At 41.0% G+C, this 20,891-nt stretch overlaps 1 protein-coding gene across 2 annotated transcripts in view; it reads left to right on the forward strand.

Moving 5' to 3' along the window:
* KLHL29 (kelch like family member 29) overlaps window positions 1–20,891 on the forward strand; it is a 475,551-nt gene that overhangs the window by 44,566 nt on the left and 410,094 nt on the right. The window lies entirely within an intron of this gene.

Consider the following 20,891-nt stretch of genomic DNA (forward strand, 5'->3'; position numbering starts at 1 on the left):
TTTTAGGGGAGTGACCAGAGAACATGTCCTAATCTAAATTGCCTCAGAATGTGAGTTTGAGAACCTGAAACTGTCTGGGTTTGGGGCTCATGGGATAGAGTGGGCTATTCTCTTCAGACCGGTGAATGAGGGAGCTGTTCCTATGTTGGGTAGAGGAGGGAAAAGACTTGATAAGGACCTTATGACAATACTACTTCCATAAATGCTCCTGACATGCTATTCCTATAGTGTCCAAAAACAAGATAAACCCACAGGTACTAGTCAGCAGTCTAGTGGCTGAAGCACAGCACTAGTAAGACATGGGTGCTACTCCTGACCTGGATACTGAGTTCCAGTATGACCTTGCATAGTTTGTTTTTAAGCTAAATTATGCCCTTGTCTTACATCCCCACAGAGGGGGAGTAAAGCCCATTCCACCACACTGCTTGGCTAAGACCCCTATCCTCTGGGCTGGTGAAGAGTGCAGCCCATGTTCTCTGGATGCTGTCTCTGTGAACTAGTGGATGGCAAAGGCGAGAATCAAGGCCTTGTTTTCCATTTCCTTCTTTCTTTCCTCCCTTCTGTCCCAATTTGTCAGCCAGCACAACTGGAACAGCACAAGGAAGTATGTAAGCTGCAATCTTACAGGACTGCAGGAAGTTGCCTCCCCTCCTTTTTCCCCACTCCCTCTCCAGAAAGTGTGGGAGAGCATGGAAGGACTGATTCTGTTACATTTAGGGCCTGGGGCAGCTCCTGCGCCTACCCCCCACCTCCTAAGGGCTGAGAGTGAACACTCTGGCTGGGATAAATGGCAATGGAAATCTGTCTCCATTTTTTCTGTACAGTTTCTCCCCCTCACATTCTTTTAATTTCTCACTCCCATTGTTATCAGGACTAATTTTCAGTTCCCAAGGGAGTTGGTGAAAAGTATTTTTATTTACTTAGCTTTGGTTCATCAGGCCCATAACTTTTGTTTCCTACAGTGTTTCTCGGCCTTCCTCCTTCTCCCCCGCCCCCCCCAAAAAAAGTGGAATTCACAGCATGCATTAAAGTCCTTCTGGAAAATGTCCTTCTTCCCTAAATATGATGCAATGTTAGATTTATCCTGAGCAGATTCTTTCCTGTGGGCCCATAAGGTCATATGATTTTCATCTAAACCCATCTAGACCATTCTTGATTCCAAAAATACTTGAACAGATTGGAGGATGTTTTCCATCGGCCAATTATTTTCCATTGGCCAGATAATCCATTTGACAGTTCAAGAGTGTATATGTAATATAATTTCCCATTTAGTTTAACCAAAATGCACAGGCAACGTGTCAAATAATAGTAGTACTTGCACAGTGCCTTTCAGCTAGGGTGACCAGACCTCCAGATATTAGGGGCTTTGTCTTATATAGGCAACTATTACCCCCCACCCTGAAAAAAAGTGTCCCAATTTTTCACACTTGCTATCTGGTCCCCCTACTTTCAGCAAGGTTCCAAAAGTCATTTACAAAGGTGGGTCAGGAGTTTCTTCCCTCTTTAATAGCTGAGTTAACTGCCCACGACCAGAATGAGCTAGTAGCAGAGACTGGTAACGAAGCCTGCATCTCCTGACTTCTATCCATGAAATTAAGTTGCATCACTACTGTTGGTCTGCTGGCCAATGGCAGAATCATGACCGTGACTGCCAAGGTGTTCTAGGTTAGCAGTCCACTGGACTGCTGATGTCCTGTCTAAACTCTCCCAAGGGACAAAGTTCAATCAGCTTTCACTTCTAAGAGCATTACCAGTATATAATACTAATCCTATGTAAGGATATTCTTAGCCTGTGAGGGGACTTAAAGTAGATTTTTAGCTGTGGAGATAACCCTTTTGACATCCAAAATTTAGGAAATATCACTCTGGTACAGAGACTTTGTCAAAGTTGATAAGCCAAATGTACCTTTTAAAAAATTATTTACAATCTAGTTACTAATTGCAATCATACTGCTATCCTGATGGTTGGAAAAATCCATCTTTGCCCCATGGACTGCAGCACACGGGTGCTAATAGTTAACATGCAGTGAAGTCTGAGTTATTGCAGTTCCTGGGCAGTTATTGCTGGTCCACATTGGTTTGGTGTTTTTTGTTTTTTTTTAAATAGAGACCATTGTGCCTTGAATTAAAACAAAAAAAAATTGCCTAGTGATTGATCCTCCAGGGCACCTTTCTTTATGTTACACCAGTCTCTTGTGTGTGGGACAGTAAAATGTGCATTCAAATAAAAACCGAGCTGGTAGATGAAATTTCAGTTCTTCCAGCCTTGACAGTATAATTTTGATTTTTTTAATGTTAAGGATAAAAGGGAGGGGGGAACCCTCTTCATAAAATTGTAATAGATTCTCTGTAACACACCCCAGGTATAGTCAGGATTCTCCTATCCCTGATATTATTTTCCAATCCAAATAATTAAAAATATTTTCTGGGTCACTCAAACTCTCAGAAAACTATGGATTTATTTCAGAGTAGCAGCCGTGTTAGTCTGTATCAGCAAAAAGAACAGGAGTGCTTGTGGCACCTTAGAGACTAACAAATTTATTTTGAGCGTAAGCTTTTGTGGGCTACAGCCCACTTCATCGGATGCATAGAATGGAACACACAGTAAGAAGATATTTATACATACAGAACATGAAAAGGTGGAAGTACCCATACCAACTGTAAGAGGCTAATTAATTAAGAGAAGCTATTATCAGCAGGGGAGAAAAACTTTTGAAGTGATAATCAAGATGGCCCATTTCGGACAGTTGACATGAAGGTGTGAGGATACTTTAACATGGGGAAATAGATTAAATTAGTGTAATGACTGAACCATTCCCAGTCTCTGTTCAGACCTAAGTTAGTGGAATCTAGTTTGCATATAAATTCAAGTTCAGCAGCTTCTCCTTAGAGTTTGTTTTTGAAGCTTTTCTGTTGCAAAATTGTCATCTTAACTGGCTATAGATACTATGCTGTTAGGAAGGGAATAGGCCAGGGTTCCTATTCATTCACAACCCTGTTCTATACCCTTTTCCTTCATATTATGTTACCTGCCTCCTGCCTCCCCTCAACCCTCTGTTTGTATCTGTCTCTCTCTTTGCATATTGTGGGGGGTTTTGTTGTGTTCTTCCCTGATATGCCGCTCTGCTGTGTGCCCTAGAAGCAGCAAGGTGAAATTGACTAAAATCATAATCTCTGAAGCACTGGCACAGAGTGCTTTTACAGATTAGGATTTTAGTCCATTATACTCAGCTTCTACCAGAGCAAAGCAATGTAACAAGGAAACATAATGCAGGAGCCAGAGGTTGTGGCTCGGAACCTTAGCCTCAATCCCTCTGCGCAAGAGAAGGCTAGCAGGTACCTTGGGATGCACTTGTTGTATAACTATTTGTTTTTGTTGAACATGTTATATACTAATTATTTACTAATTAGGACTTAGGTGGAAAGGAAGAATTATCAGAGGTAGTGGGGTGACTCCTTCTCTTCCATAGATCATACTTTTTGATGACATATTAATCAGAAAATATTCTTCAAAAAAACTTTAGTCTTGGGTTGGGAATGCTCCATCTGTCTGACCTATTTGTTGCCACACATCCTTTCCATTTGTCATCTGCTGTCCTGGTTCTTTCCTTTCCCATTTTTATAGCATTTTTATGTTGTACTGGAAGCTGAAGGAGAGAATGGATTTAGATTTTGCTCTTGTCTGAACTGAATTGCAGTCACAATTGCTCTGTTTCATACTGCTGCTATAGCCACTACATGTAAAACACCAATGTTAGCAGGGACAGGATCTAGGTCCTGGTCAATTCCATAAGCTTCTCAAGCTGCAGTTTATGGGGTATTGGGAAGATGTGAGTTTAATGCAGTCTAGAGCCATCATAATTAAAGCCCTCAGGAAACATGTGCCCCACGCTGATTTTGAAAGAGCCATTTGAATGACTGTAGTCCTTTTAAAAATTTGGTAATGTTCTTAGAGGTTATCAAATATAGGATAAACACAATATATAGTGTACAGTTTTTCATCAATTTAAGTACATTTAGTTTTGTAAATATTAACACTGTCATTGTTCAGGGCAACGGCACCTTGTATTTTCCCTCAGTGGTCCAGCAAGGGCACCCACTGTCAGGTTTCCAGCACCCCAGCTGTTACCTTTTTGGGTGGAGACCCTCCTCTGGCCCTTCTGACCAGGTTATTTCCAGGCTTCATAGTTCCCTGCCTTCGCTGTGTTATTCCCAGCGGAAAGATGCTGCTCAAACACTCCTGCTTGCTTTCTCTTCAGAGGTTGATAACAAAGCGATTGTCAACAGTAATAAGTACCACACAGCTCTTTCTATGCAAACCTATTTTATTCGTAAGGTAAAAAAGCACTACAGAAAAAACATATTAAAACAATACAAGAACTAATAAGTTTATCAGGGTTCACCTCGCCCCTAACATGGATTCTGGCAGGAGCAGTCCTTCACATCCTCACACACAGGGATTCCTTGTGGTTATAAGTTCACTGCAGCTTCATCTCAGAACAAGCACACAGTCTTATGGGGCCTCAGTAGGCCCAGACCTTTCAATTCTTCCTAAGATTTGGAGCTCTCTCCGGACCAGGAATCCTATCTGTTTGCTGGAACAGAAAGAAGATCCTGAGCCAGTTTAAAACCAAGTTATTTATCCAAAAATCCTTCCTTTGTCAGCTGGCCTCTGGAGAATCCAGTTTGAACTAGTATGTGAGCATCTGTCCACAAGGTGGCTTCAAAGGGCTGATGAAGTTGGAAATAGATTAACATTCCCCTCCTGCTAGAAAAGGTACATGCAATGCCACAATAACATATACACAATTACATTTTTAATACAATGTTACCCCAAAGGTATTAATTCTAATTAGGTGAGGTTAAACTTCATTGAATTAAGTTAATCTTAATTCTATAAGGTTTGTTCAGGATGTTACAGGATATTATCAGTCTATCACAACCACCTTTTATTGGCTATGTTTAAATCCTGTTTTGAGCGTTTGTGTTGTGTATTATTTAGGAGTGGAGGGAAGCAATACCCATTGCTAGAGGAAATTCTCTCTTTCACAATGATGAAAATTTCTTTAGCACAGGCTGGGATTTGTCTGTCTCTTTCTAAAATTCAGAGAATCTTATTGCTGTTCTGGCCAGATGCTCCCATCTTCCCCCGCAGGCTCATTCCTCCTTTGAGCACTACTATGTTCGACTCCTCTTCCCTCTCTCTTCCGTGCAGCAGTTGTCTACTGGCACTTCTGCTTCCTTTCTAATCTATGATGCATCACTCTTCGTCTTTCTTTGCCTTGGATTTTTCCACTCATCCTCTATGACATTAACTTTCACACTAGCATCCCTTCTCACCATTTAGCCTCCTACATTCTGGCCCTTACATCCTCAACTGACCTTTGACCCTGAATCAGTTCTGTCATGCATGAAAATGGCCACTCGTTGACCCTCATTCCACCAGCACTGCTCCTTCTCTTATTTTTTTATCACAGAATTCCCTCTTTCTGATCACTGTCCTATTTCCGTCCAGCGCCCAAACTTTCTTCCTACCTCCTCTGTAGCTTCTAATCTTATGAATCAGCATCCCTGAGTTCTCTGCTACTCATGTTCCATTCCTGTCCTCTGTGAACCCCATTTTTCTTCACAATTGACTTTTCTTCCCCTTTCTCTCACTGCACTGTCATCCCACAAAACCCTGGCCTTGGCTAATCAATCTTGCCTATTTTTTCTGTTCCTACTGTCGTACAACCAAATGCCACAAGAAGAATCCTGTAATAGAGGAAATCCGATAGATTTCCTCTATTACATGCCTGTTTTCTTCTTTTATCACTGCCCCCTCACTCACAAAGCAACTCTGCTTCTCCCTCGTTGAGTTCAATGCCTATCATCCCCATAACCTGTTCATCACCTTCAACTACCTTCTCAAGACCTTATTCCCCTTACATCATCTCTCTCATATCCAGGATCTTGCCAACAGCTTAAAGGAGAAGATTGACAGGATCTCACATGATATTCTTCTGTCCCATTTACTCCCCTCTACTGCCATGCTTCTCTTCCAACTTCCTCTCCTTTCATTTTTCTCAGCCACCAAGCTTGAGGGCTTCCAGCCACTCTCTTCTTCCAACGCCTCTATCTGGCTGCTTGGCCCTAGCTCCTCCTCCTCTGTCCTGCTACCCTTTCTACTTCCTCATGCTGAACCTTTTGTTTCTTTGTGTACAAACATACCTTGGTATCCTTGGAAAAGCCGACCATTTCTTCTTTGTGTCTCTTACTGCTGTCCTTTCTCCTTTTGTCCCCTTCACTTATAAACACGTCTAGCACATTGTCAACAACAACCACATAAACGTCTTCTCTGCAGATTCACTGCTAGTTCAGCCCTGGTCTGGCATTTTCCCTCTCTATCCCATGTGCACTGCTCTCACCAAAGTTCCAGTGGTCTTCTCTAAACTAGGTCTGGAGGCCTGAATTCCGTCTCCTTTTACTTTTATGCTGTTTCTGATACTGTTAATCTCTCCTTCCTCCTTGACATCTTGTCTACCCTTGGTTCAGCAGCTCCGTCCTCTCTTAATTATCCTCCAGTCTCTCCAGCCACATGTTCTACATCTGCTTTTGCAGCAATTTCTGCTCTTCCAGTCACCATCTAGTGGAGTCCCTCAGTGTTCTTCCCCACCTCCTCTTTTTCCTCTACATTCTGTCCTAGGATGACCTCTTCCTTTCATCTCTGCTTTGAGGAGAGACTGACAGAGCAGCCTGAGAAGTAGGAGGAGAACCAAGATAGGAGAGTCATGGAAGCCAAGATGCCAGGGAAGGGGAAATTATCAAAGGTATATATATAAAAGGTGGTATAAAGGTCAAGGAAGGTCTGGATGCATTCCAGTCTTTCAGACATAGCCAGGAAATGGTCACTAGGGACTTTGATAGCAGTTTCTCTAGAGTGCACAGGGGAGAAGGCGGGCGGAGGGGATCCAGCAGAATCACCAACTTGTAAAAATATTTACAACATAAATATGCCTTAGATTCGTAACCAGTTGCCTTAACGACTGTTGGATTATACTGTAAATCGATGTGGAATGTACCTAATTACATATTTGAAAAATGTGGTTAATGAAGGGTTCTGATGGGAGTTCCCTCTTCCCTCCCTAAATAAAAGCATGGGAGGAAGAAAAGAAGTTTTGCAATAGGGGTATTTTTGTTGACTGTCCCAGCCAATGATAACCCTGCTTACATATGCTAACCTAACCTGATGCACTTTTCTCATCCATTGGTCTATTTTGGGTTCTATGTGGAACCATTTTCATGTCAGTGTTCATAAAGTTCTTGTAATGAATCATCTGCATTTGGTATTGTTAACACGTCTTGATATAGTTCTGCACACAAACTTTTGGTTCTTCCTGATATAACAAGAAGGGGACAGCAGTAGAGTACCAGTCCTTTTACCCTATCCTGCACCCTATAAAATTGTTGTGGCAAAGTGCCGAGTTAGGCTGGGCACCACATGGGACAGAGACAGGGGAGAGAATACAAGCAACTAACCCCGACACACATGGTAACATATTTTAACCATGGTCTGATTTATTAGATAGCGACGCTATGTCACCAGCAGGTGTATGTAATTAAAACTTGGCAGGTTCACTTTCAAAAAATGCAGACATGCTACATTTTCTATTAGCACTCTTGATCTCTGCTGGCTTGCCTGCCCTGCTAGCAGTGCCGACCTGTGACAATGGACCTCTTTTAATGTGGAGTTGCGGGGCAGAGGAGGTGGCTGTTAATAAGCATAAAAGAAAATTTAAGCTTATATTTAACTTTTTACATTAAAGAAGTGTCTAGCCATTTCTTCTTTTCAAATAACCTTCAAAATGTAAACCAACATAATTAATGCGCAGTGGCCACCAGGGCTGAAAGCTCATCACCGATTTTATTTTCCTAGTCGTTGTCAGTTTCTCACAGTCACCCAGGACTGGCCTTCAAGGTCTGGAAATACTATGGCCATCGGTCCCTTGATTTTCAGGAAGACCCAAGATCAGTTCACAGCTGGACAGAGCAGGGATGCCCAGGCTACTGCTGATAGAACTCAGGCTGGTGCTTGTGTAACACTAACAGACCCTGGTCATCGGCAGGCGGGGTCGAACCTGGGATCTCTGGAGCTTAGTGCGTGAGCCTCTACTGCGGTAGTGGGCAACCTGTGGCGCAGCAGGGTAATCTGATTGCAGGTTATGAGACATTTTGCTGATACTGACTGTCCGCAGGCACCGCCCCTCTCCCTCATCTCCCAGAGGCCGCAGTTCTCTGTTCCCTGCCAATGGAAGCTGTAGAAAGCGGCGCCTGCAGACGAAGGGGCCGCAGGGATGTGCTGACTGCCGCTTCCCACAGCTCACATTGGCCGGGAACAGAGAACCGCGGCCACTGGGGCTGCAGGATGCGGTGCCTGTGGACGGTCAGTGTCCGTAAAATGTTTCACAGCCTGCCAGTGGATTACCCTGATGGGCCGCATGCGGCCCATGGGCCAAAGGTTGCCCACACTGCTCTACCACATGAGCTAAAAGCCAACTGGCTGTTAGCTAAGGCTGTAGAGCAGACTCAATATCTCTCTCTCTCTCTCTCTCTCTCTCTCAGTGATCTCGGTGCCACTAGATGGGACAGAACACCACACCCAGGAGGTGTGTGGGTAACACTTGCTCCCTGCAGTACATTGTGTGGAACTGAACCAGCTTCTCCACTGAGCAGCCAGCATGACCTCTGACCTCGGGCCAGCTCAGGGGTAGCTAGTAAGATGAGAAGCAGCGTGGGATTAGTGGAGTGAGAGCAAAGGAATAATCTCTGCTCTGATGCAGTTTCCTGCCAGGATCACTAAGTGAGACAGACCACCCTGCAGTCTGCATCGGTAGCCATATGGTAGCAATTCAGCTGTGCAGCCTGTAAACTTGCTATTTGTGTCTGTGCCCGGAGTCTGATTCTACATGAAGTCAGTCTGCATGTGTGTACAGGGTAGTGTTAGGCTCTAGTGTTTGCTCACTGGGAGGCTTCATGGAGAGTAAGGTGTCAGTAATATTGTGTGACAGACCTCAGGACCGGTCATCTAGTGGGACTTCACCCAGCTTGCTGTCAGTTCCACCGTCTCAGCTGGCCAGCAGCTCCACAAAAACTGGATGATACATTCTGTTGTGACACAAATGAGCAGACCCTGAAAACAAATTACCCTATTTGAGTGTGAATTGTTCTGGGATTGTTTTATTTCTAATTATTAAGGCAGAGTGGGCTGTGAGCTGGAGGGTGGCAAGAATCAGTGTTTATATATATATAATATAAAATCTTTGGGAGGGTGGGACATGAATGGACTGCTCAGCTGGTGGCTGGATTGATGATGCACAGAACATTTGTGCCAGATTTCTCTAGGAGCTGATGGCTATAAAATCCTGAGTCTGGAAATTGTTGCTACTATCAGCCCTGTGTAGTGTGGAGTGGAGTATGGAAGTGAGATCTATGGGAGCACCTGTCACAGAGTTACTTTTATGCCTTTCCTGCGTGCGAGGTTTTCCTAGCTATTCTGTTTCTTCTGCCAAAGCATGTCGCAGTCTTGACCCTCAGAACCAGGAGTGTTGCAAGCATGTAATATGTTGGTTTAAACATCCCTTAAAACCTTTAATTCATAGATCTCCAAACTGTGGGGCCCGCGGGGGCATGGAGGAATGTTTGGGGGGGCATGGCATGGCCTGGGCCAGCCACTCTGGAGTAGGCAGGGAGGGAGCACCACCTAGCCCTGCTCCACTCCCAACTGCGTTCCGGCCCCGCCCCTAGTCCCAGACTCGCCTCCAGTTGCGGCCTTCTCACCTCTGTCGGGTTCCCCGTATGGACAGGAGTAAGGGAGGGCATGATGCTGTCGTTTGTTTATGGCACACCAACCACCGTAGTATATAGGCGCTTGGAGTTGTATGACTTGATGTGAGGAGGCTGCCTCAGTCCCCACCCCTAGTCCCAGACCTACCTCCAGCTGCGGCCACAGCCTTGGCCTCCTTACCTCTGTCGGCGTCCCTTGTATGGACAGGGGTAAGGGAGGGCATGATGTTGAAAAGTTTGGGGACCACTGTTTTAATCATTTTGCAACTGATCAGTCCTTTTCAGACCACTTGCATATCATTATCTGGTGTCTAGTTGCACACAGTGAAACCATCAGCTTTCCTTTGAAAGCACCATTTCACATTCCAAGAGTATATTTTCATTCTCTATCATTTTTTATAGCACACCAACCACCATAGTATATAGGCACCGGAGAGTTGTATGACTTGATGCAAGGAGGCTGCTTCAGCAAGCACTTCCCTTGTGGTGGTCTCAGATGATACATAACGGTTGCATCATGTTCCGCTAAACTGGGAATAATGTCGCCTAAGCAGTAATCATGCACATACATACTGTTTCTGTTCATACAGGTGCTGATACACATGTGCAAAGTACAGTTCCGCCTGGTAGGGACGTCTCGGATTAGTTTAAGTAGCCTTTTCTTACTTTAGCTGTATTCCAAACGGGCTATTCACAGCCTTGGAAAAATTGCTAAAAGGAACCCCCCCGTCATCTTCTGCACACTCAAAAAAGAACTTCTGTTAAGTTCCATACCTTTTCTAGAAACCATAAACTATAAGGTTGGATTAAGGCATGCCATGTGTTCCAGTGTGCACTGCAGTGACAGTAAACCCTGTTCTCTGTCCTTAACCTTTCTCATAATTGTGGTTCAAGTACATATTGCAGATTTTTAGCTAAAACAGACTGACAAAAGGCTTCCAGAAATGACAGTTCCACTATTATTAGGTGTTTATTGAAGTGGTCAGAGTGGCTGATGAATGTTAAGCAGTGAGATACACGATTAATTGTTGGATGGCATGCTGCGAAATCTGGTTGCAGTAGGACAATGAGGTCACTAGTCTGAGTTCTAAGAAGATTCCTAGGAGGTAACTTTTGATAACCTCGGTGTTTTGTTGTAAGAAGTAAAATGTGTGTTATCCTATAGAGAATAACTTGCATTTAAATGCTGTTGAGCAGAGCGCGAGGAGGAATGTGACCATGGATAAGCTCACACATGCAGGCTACGGCATTTCCAAACCCACGAGACTTGAATTGGTTCGAAATTAGGCTGAATATCTTCTTTCCCTCCACAGTTGTTTTTTCACATTGTTGTACTTTTTTTTTATGCGTGTGCAGACAATACGTTATGCTGGCACTGATTCACTGTGTGTATTTGTCAGCAGTAAAATGAATGAAATCCTAGAGGCAGAATTTGAACCAGCTGTTGCTGTTTACCAGCCAGACTAACAGTGACCCCTTACATCTATACTTTCCCTGTGAATTAGAAGCAGTGAACTAAACCCTGTTTCTTTTACTCCTGTTTCCCTGATTATCTTTCTACTCTCTCTTTTTACTTGTCATGTTCTCTCTTTTCTTCGCCATCTCAAAACTGTCAAACTCTGCAAGAGAAGGATTAATTTCAAATGACGTAATTAATCATCTGTTAGGAGTGTATCAAATTGTTGGCCCATGTAGACCTGTAAAGGCTTTAACTCTTCTCTTCATATGTGTGATGCTGATTTTTGACAGTGATTGTTTTAAAATACAAGTTTGGAATCTTAAAAATACCGGATTATTGTTAGAGTTTATCACTCTTAATAAGGAGCTGATTTCATGTCATCAATTAGTTAATATGTTGTAATGTCATCTTAGCTTTAGGTGAAAATATGTGTAAAAAGATCACGATTTCCATCCTAACCCCTCACCCATACTCTTTATTTTTATTTATTTAGGCTAGTTTTAGAAATTGGAATGGGACAGTTTTATCACAGACATGATAATCAAGTTACATGTTCCAGTTTGGGTTTCCCCTAAGGAATAATATTTACAATATTGCCAGCCTTAAGCATTCAGAAATCTTCAGTCAGATCCCAAAATATGATGAGGTTTGATTAAAAATCATGAGGTTGTTTTTAAAAATTGGATTATTTTATTTGTCTTTCAGGTATGCTAGGGTAATATTTTCCAATCTTTTCTCTGCAAGCATGAGAGTTTGCATCTTTCTTTTTAATGAAAACTGAGCTTTCGTAGCCACATGCCTCTAAGAATTGGTGCTTTAAGAAAAACACTAAATATCATGACAGTTGCAACAAAATCACAAGAGCTGGCAACATTGCATTTATAACAAAACAACTTAACACAAGCATATGTATACTCATACACGTGAACATATACACACACACACTAATATGAATAGAGAAACCAACCCAGCTTGTTGCTCAGCCCAGCTCTGTGATCCCAGATAATTTAGTTTTTCCTCCCCAAAACCATTCTCCCCCCAGCTGTCTTGTAATCAGCCATTTTTACAGCCTTTTTCACTGCACATCTTTGTAAGAGGAGGAGGAAATTTCTCTGTGGTAACACTTGTTTCCTTGATGACCAGATAGTGCCCCTTGTGGTTGAAAAGAGAGCCACACTATAACAAGATGGCCTCACCACACAATTAGGGCCCAGTCCTGGAGCTCTTCCTCATACGCGCAACCACATTAACTTTGTGATCCTCCTGATAAGTGTTGCAGGATGAGACTCTTAGCTCATAATTGCTTGCTTTATTAAGAAGAATTACTTACAAACATACTTTCAAACTTATTCAAGGAAGAATTTATTTTTACATTTTGGACTTATGTCCTGAGCATCATAGGTGCAATTTCCTTTTTAAGACAACCTTTGTGAAGTTGTGAGGAATAAAGATACTGGCTACCTGAACCTGTAGTAGTGCAGGTTATTATTATTTTTTTTTGTTTAAAGGAGAAAATTAATTGCTAGACTTTTTTGTCTAAATGGCTGAGCTTTGCCTTTTACCTCAAATCTAAAAGAAACATTCAATTGTTGAAAGGAAAGGAAAGATTATAATGATATGGTAAAATTGTTTCTATTTTTTTCTTTAAAGACAAAGAAAAATCCAGTAGAACAGATGGAAATCTGCAGACCTGTAGTGTTTAAAAATAATTGTTCTACCCGATATAAGGTACTGTACTGCTATAATTTCAGTGTAGTTTTGCTTGTCCACTTCCTGGGTTGCGATGTTGTTTGATAGGCTAGTCCACATTTCCTCTGATGGATTAATTCTTTTGGAAGCGGCGTCCTTTTTATTCCCTGGGTTGTTATCGCAGCAAGAGGAAGAGGAAACGTGTGATGAATGAAGAATGTTCACGTTTCTGTTTGCCACACATAACGTTAGGGATCCCCTGAGATTTGTTTGTGTTCTTGTATATGTGTGGATGAACATCTGTGGAATGACAGCCTAACAACTTCCTACTGACATTATAAAGGGACCATAGTAGCATTATATTTTTTTAAGCCCTAGCTCATTTTGTTAACTCTCTCAGCTTCCACTTGTTTCATGCCCTTCCTCACTCTTTCAGTCGATAAGAAAGTTGCAATAGCCAGGGAGTTGATTAGACCTTGAAATTAAAACCAATAATGTCAGAGTGGTAAGCCTTGATCTATGGGGAACAAGAGTTCTGATTTGAGCTCTTTTTCTAAATCTATATTAACTTTCTTTTTGCTTCATGATTGCTTTTTATTCCTCTGTTTGCCTCTCTAATCTGTTCCTTTGTGTTCTATTTTCTATTCTTTTGCAGGATGTTCTTTATCTTACTATTTAATGAAATTGACAATTATAGTTCCACAACCTGGAGAAGTAAAGATGAATCTACTTTGTGCCTGATAGGTATACCTATAACCTGAGAAGCCTGCAGAGGTGTTAAACTTCTCAGTAAAGTATTTCAACACCTCAGGGCTTATACAAAACTCATGGGAAGTCAATGGAGAGACTCTATGTATGCATGACACACACAAATATTCAGATTGTTGCATTGCCTGGTGCTGTCCAGTGCCACACTCTCTTATTTTAGAAATGCATATTTTCATAAGGTCTGAGTCTCGCGTTTGTAAAATAATTTAGCTCTCAGCAACAGCTCCTTCATGCCTGTGTGTATGTGGTGTTGCTTTTATTTTTTTAACTCTAAATTTTAATTCATGTTGGCTATTATGATACGGCAGTGCAGACAATAAACTAAAAAGAGTCTAAAAACTGGTCCTTTTGCTCTGATGACTTCATCTTGTGCTCCAGAATCTAAGATGGCAGTTTAAAAACACATTTGCCTCTAGCCATTATGTATTGTCAAGACAGCCTTCAAAATCTGAACCAATGCAATGGTATTTTTCAGAATCTACAGGCATCTTGACACGATTATTCAGATTGCTGTGAACTGTGCTTTTTCATTCATTTTTTGAGAGGATGTTAATTGTGAAGACTAAGGATGACAATTTAAATGCCATCATTGATTTTTTCACTGCTGATAGAAGCATGATACGGAGAAGACAGATAAACGTGTTTTGAAGATTTGCTCAATCTAGCGGCATTTCATTTTCATATAATGAGTGGGTGGAGCTTGGGGGAGAGTACCATCGCTCATTTTTGCGGTCTGACTCAGAGACCATGTATGCTGTTCCCCTCTGATAACCTGGTTTCATCGATTTGAAGACCAGAAGGGATCATTATGATCATCTAATTTGACTTCTGCATAATACAGGCCATAGAGTTTGACCTAGTGATTCTTACATCATCCAGCCCTGCAACTTGTGGTTCAACTTTGAGATTTTTTGTTTCCTTTTTGACAGTTTAAAGTCTTTCAGTTTTACTCCATAGTTGGTTGTACCATTTGGTTCTCACACTGCTGCTGGGCTGCAGGAATTGGGCTAATAGTATATTTTCACCTGCTGAGTTACATTAAAAGACATAAAATAATTTCTGGGGAATTAATTCTCCATGAAAGTAATTGCTGTACTTGCTATAGGGATGTTATCTGATTGTGAACAGGGGCAAGATGAGGTCTGCACAGTGAGAAATGGGAGAGGAGAGATGCTCCATAAGTCAATATCTCTATAAGATGTCCACTCTGAAAACATTTGGGAAACCCTGCTCTACACCAATTGTCAAACTGCTCCTAAGGCCTTCTTACAAGGCAATTAAAGAGAACCCCGGGGGGTTGAGGTCTATATTATAGAATTTGGAGTACATAGCAAGTCGGTGGTCTGAAATGTCAAATGCTACTAAGTGACTTTTGATAACATTCAAGGTTTTTCTAATAACTAATCCATAGACTTTAAATTCAGAAAAGGGGGCAGGCTGAGGGGGCGGACCATTATGATGCTCTAGTTTGACCTCCTGCAAAATACAAGCCAAAGAATTTCACCCACAAATCTCTGATTCAAGCCCATTAACTTCTGTCTCAGCTGTAGTGTGTTTTTTAGAAAGACATCCAGTCTGGATTTAGAGATGGAGAGTCCACAATGTCCTTTGGTAAGTGGTCCCAATAGTTAATTACTCTCACTTTTAAAAATTTGCTCGTTCTAGTCTGAATTTGTCTAGTTTCAGCTTCCAACCACTACGTGTTGTTATGCCTTTTTCTGCTAGACTAAAATGCTGGATCTTCTTTCGGAAATCTCTTCCCCATGTTAAGGTCACCTCTTTACCTTCCCTTGGATAGATTAAATAGATTGAGCTTCTTAAATCTCTTCTATAAGGCATGTTTTTCAAACTTCACATCATTCTTGTAGTTTTTTTCTGAACCCTTTCCAATTTTTTTTAAACATTCTTTTCAAAGTGCAGACACCAAAACTGGACACAGTATATCAATAATGGTCTCATTAATGCCATACACAGGGGTATTACCCCCTCCCTACTCCTACTTGATAATCCCCTGTTTATATATCCAAGCATCCCTCCTAGCTATGGCATCACACTGGGAACTTGTTCCATTGTTTATCTATCAAGAACCCTTTTTAGCTCTGATGTATTGATTTTCCTACCCTGTTCTCAGGAAAAAAGTTATTTAAAGGTTAGAAATCACCTTCATGACTCAACTTAATATTGATTAACATAACCTTCCAAGCTATTAAGATCTATCAGATAAAGTTTTCAGAGACTTTGAAAAATGCACGCTAGCCTGCAGGTAAATAATAAAATATCTAAAATTCTCAGCTCTTAGATTAGACTGTTCAGCTACTGCATGTGAGAATTACATCAGTGTGCTAAAAATATTTATATATTTATATTTGGAGAATTGGCAGAATAGATGTTCATTTATGGTAAACAAAGGTTCTATGTATTAAGTAACCCAGTAGTGCATATCATAGACAAAGAACCTAAAAAATTTCAGTTTTAAACCGGTAAATGTACCTACCAATTTTGTCTACTGAAAGCTCCCACTGCACTTTATAAATTATATATGCAGCAATCATTCCACTCAGCAATGAAACGCAGGCACCTCTGGGGTAGGACATGGCAGTCTTTGAACAGAACACGGCAACACTGCATGACTGTAGGATGGACATTAAAGAAGAATATTCTATCTAATTGAAACTCTGTGGAATGTAGGAAGACAGAATGTAATTATCTGATTTGAAATTTGGCCAAGACACGTAGGGTTAACACTCCTACCACGGGATAAGTGCCATGAGTCTGACTAGTGTTCATGATCTCTGCTTTACTTCTCCTCTGAAAATAGTCATGAAAGCTGGTTCAGCTGTAAGCACAGAACAATAACAGTCTGACATAAATAACTTCAGTTTAATGATGTATCATCCTTTGTGCTTTTAAGATCTGCAGTACTATTGTTGTTATTTATTATTAAAATTATATATGTACATGATGTACTTTAACAAAATCTAACTTAAGAAATTGAACACATCTTTTGTAAGTTACTATTTCCTGGGGAGGGGGTCCTACATTTGAATAAATTATTTTTACCTGTCATATAAAAAAGTGTTTGGGTTTTTTATATGGGACTTTTTCTCAGATTGCAGCTTGCAGCAAATATTTTAAGTAACATCATAAAGCACCCAAAACTGAGCTTTATAATGGAAACCTGACCAAACTTTCCGTACAGTGCTATAATTGCAAGTATAGCGGTAGTTTCTATTGTTCTCCTCACATGAATGTTATATCTTTTTTTTGGTTGGCAATGACTAGGCAATTGGAAGCAATTTATAGTTCTGCTTTGTAAGGCTGAGCATCCCCTTCCTCATGCTGTTGTCTCTGACAGTTGGATGTTACTCTTTAACACCAAGGAGACCAAATGTCTCTGGTTTAGTGTGTGCTTTATTACATCTTTGCCTACATATTGGGCCTGAAGGCTAACCCTTTGTGTATTATGGGCTGTTTTCTTTGCTCTTCTACTGGCAAAAAGCTGCTTAAGGTGGACCTGTAATGCCCTGATCCTGTTAATATGATGTTACTTTTGTAGTCAGAAGAGCAGCCCGTTCTGATATTTACCCTGAAAATTGAATTATGTAAGTGCACCAAGAATATGGGATGGGTGCTTGTCTGCTTTATGGTAATTAAAATAAATACACCTGATCAGACGAGGTCAGGCCTTGGAATGGTTAAATTCTATGTATACGGTTATATTCATCTCTGGGATTAGGTAACAGAGAGAAATTTTGTGCTTTTTTTTTTTTTCTTTTTTTTTTTTTTACTGGATACTGTCTTTGTTCTTGACTTGTTATCTCTGACCCAAAAGTTTTCTATACAGTTGCAGTAGAAGATCCTTTTAAAAATACTTCTTGTTTCAGCTGATTCCTTAGCCAGTAATTTTATGTCTTTTGATTTTCTCCTGCAGCTTTTCTAGTCTTTTGGATAAAATAATACAAAAACACTTACGTTTTTTTCCCCTCCCTGTAACATTTAGCCTACCTCATTATAGCAAAATATTGCATTTTACATGCCAAGCATTAAAACCTGCTTTCTAAAAATAGTAACTGTATTTAATAACTAATTACTCTAATGATCCTGCAGAAGTGCTTGAGACCTGTTTTAGTAGTAGTGTCAATTACAACCATCTGCACAATGAATAAAGGAACCATGGCCCAGCTGTAGAGTTGAAACATGCTGGCATTTTCCTACGGGCAGCCATATGGTACTTAACTAAAGCGAATTGTTCACACTGCAAACTGCTCTGCTCCTGATGAATGATAACGTTTTGTTCTGGAAAATAGTTCCACAAATGCATGGAGTATTTTTAAATGCCGGAGGTGTCTGTAAGTGACAGGCTATAAAGGGGAAGGCCCTTGGAAAAAAAAAGCACGTTTCTTTTGCTTAGGAGTTCTAGCACATCCTTCCTGGTTCTTAATCATAGTATCCCCTTTGTGAATATGCAACTCTGAATCTGTAAATTGTATTTCATTTAGTATAGGAAGGATAGAACTAGAAGTGTAATTCTCATTTGCAATAAGCATGTAAGAGCTTGAAGCTGGTATGAGCTTTAAAATAGCAAATCTGAAGCTGTGTAGAATTCATAACATTTTGCCTTGTGTATGTGCAGAAATGTGTGCACCATCTAAAAGAAGCTTAGACTTGCGTGGTAACTGCAATAATTAGGTTTCACACAGGAATGCTAGTTATAGACTGGTTTCTATTTCCTGGCTTTGGTCACCTGACATTAGGCAGGGTGGCAGAATGTCTCATGAAATGAGTCATTATCAAATTGACTGCACTGGTCACTGTGATAGCACCAACAAAATGTAGGTCTTTTCTTAGAAAACTGCCCTCAGTCCTTCTCCTTAGAAACAATAGTGCATTTTGGTTTCCTGTTTGTCAATGGAGGGCTCAAGAAACTGGTAATAGGATTCATAGCCTTTCACTGGTTTGAAATCTGAACCAGATCAACAGTGATAGAAAGCTGTTGTCATTTCATAGCTGATAAGTAATAATTTGGACAATGTGAAATGAATTTGGTCTCAGTACATTTCGTACTGTCCATCTTGCACAAATAGCCATCTTCAGTTACCTGAATTAACGATGTTGTTAGTCTCAGAAATTAGCTATTTTAATGTTATTACTTTTTAGATGAAATACAGTTCTTAAGGAATTTTGTATATATTTGACATTGTTTGGACGGTTAATAATAAACATCCCAAACCTGGGAATTTTAACCTGTTCTGTGTGACATATTGGACGGCTTTTGCGAGCATTGCCTTGTTTCTGTGTTGATGCATATTGATGGGGCAGTAAAGGACTGCTGGTGGGTTCCTTTTTATTTTTCCAATGGGTATATAGAAGACTTCATTGTTTGTTTGTTTAATCCATCACATTTCACAAGTGCTGAAGTAACTTGAAACAACTTGATAGATCTTGCTGTTGCTTATACAGATGATGTAACAACTCTTTGCCTTGGACTTCAACGTTCTCATTACACTTCACACCAGGGGTACAGTAGAACCTCAGAGTTACAGACACCTTGGGAATGGAGGTTGTCCATAACTCTGAAATGTTTGTAACTCTGAACAGAGCACAGTTGGGGCTTCAGCTCCAACAGCTGACATCCCAGGCCAGGTTTCAACAGCAGCTGAGCTCTCTACTCAGCACTGGCATGAGTTTGCAAGCTTGTCCTGCTTTCTGCAGAGGGTGTGTGTGTGTGTGTGTGGTGTGTGTGTGCACGCGGAGAGGGGTGAAAGCAGTGCAGACCCCCAGCACTGCTCCTGCTCTGCTGGTTCTGGTTGCCTTGGGCTGGTAGTCCCAGCATCTTGCTGTAAGTGGCTGCTCTGTGCAAGGGGATGGGGTTGAGGTTTGAACAAGCAACCCAGATGAGCCTACCTTTGAGATGCAATACAGGCACAATACAGTATTTGCTTCTATTTTCTCTGCTGCCCTGCTGATTGGTTACTTCCAGTTTCACATGGTGTCCAGTTGACTGGTCAGTCTGTACTCTGGTGTTCATATCTTTGAGCTTCTACTGTATTTGCAAATGCACAGTAGCAGAAGAGATGCAACTCAAGAGATCTTGGAACAGGAGGACTTGAGCTAAAGGAAAAGTCTTTGTTAGCTATTAGCAATACGGGGTTGCATTACATTGTTGAGAGATGCTAGATAATGCTATTGCAGATGGACTTGTTAATACTGAATGTACAAAAGTTAGCACTTGAAAAAATGTTTATTCTCAGCTGGATACAGTTTATTGTGGAGGCAGTGTCTGTCAACTGTAAAATATGGGGTGTGGGGTCGGGGATGTTCCCCCTGGAACTCTCTCTAAGATCTATTTTCTTACATACAGTTATTGCCTACAGGTTCTACCCAACTGTACAGGAAATCAAATCACTGCATGGTGCAAAAACACTGCAGGGCCTGTGAAACACAAACAGCTGTGATCTAAGATGCACTAGCCAGTTAATTACTGAGTGCAATATGCTTTATACTTCTTGGTATTTGATCTGTTACAGAATCACCATTTGGTTCAGTAAATTTTCCTTACTTTTAATTAATAGTAATTCATTGGTGTTGTAATAATTTCAGTCTAACATTTACTTTAAGAAAGAACCTTTGTGCAGGAATGTAGTGGGAAATGTTTCTTTACCTGAGAGGCAAATGTTTATTATAATTGGGAGGAAAATGTTACTGGTGTTTGTTGAGCGCTGACTTTATGCTCTATACTATACAGAAAGGAAACCACAGCCCCTGTGCAAGCTTGTATTCACCTTCAAACTCAGACAAGGTGGGTTAGATATACAACACCTGATAACAGCTCAGCCTTAGTTTACAAGCTTGTTTAAAGAGTTAACTCCTTGGAGCAGAAGTCTTGTCTGCTTAATAGCCATAAAGCATCATGTATGCTTGTGGTGGTATATAAATGTATGTCTGAAGGATTTGAAGGAAGAGAGAGGTAGGGCATACTAGGTGTAAGGGAAGCATGAAAGACTTTTAGAAGGTGAGTGGGAGATAGATGCAAAGTATCTATAAGGAGGGAAGTTGGGACCAGAGTAAGTACGGAGAGGGTCCAGGGGGAAGAATGAGAGTACTGATGTATGTGGGTGAGGAGTCATGTAGTGACTTGAAGTTTATATGTATT

Source organism: Gopherus flavomarginatus, chromosome 4, assembly GCF_025201925.1.
Source record: "Gopherus flavomarginatus isolate rGopFla2 chromosome 4, rGopFla2.mat.asm, whole genome shotgun sequence".
Classification (NCBI taxonomy): Eukaryota; Metazoa; Chordata; order Testudines; family Testudinidae; genus Gopherus; species Gopherus flavomarginatus.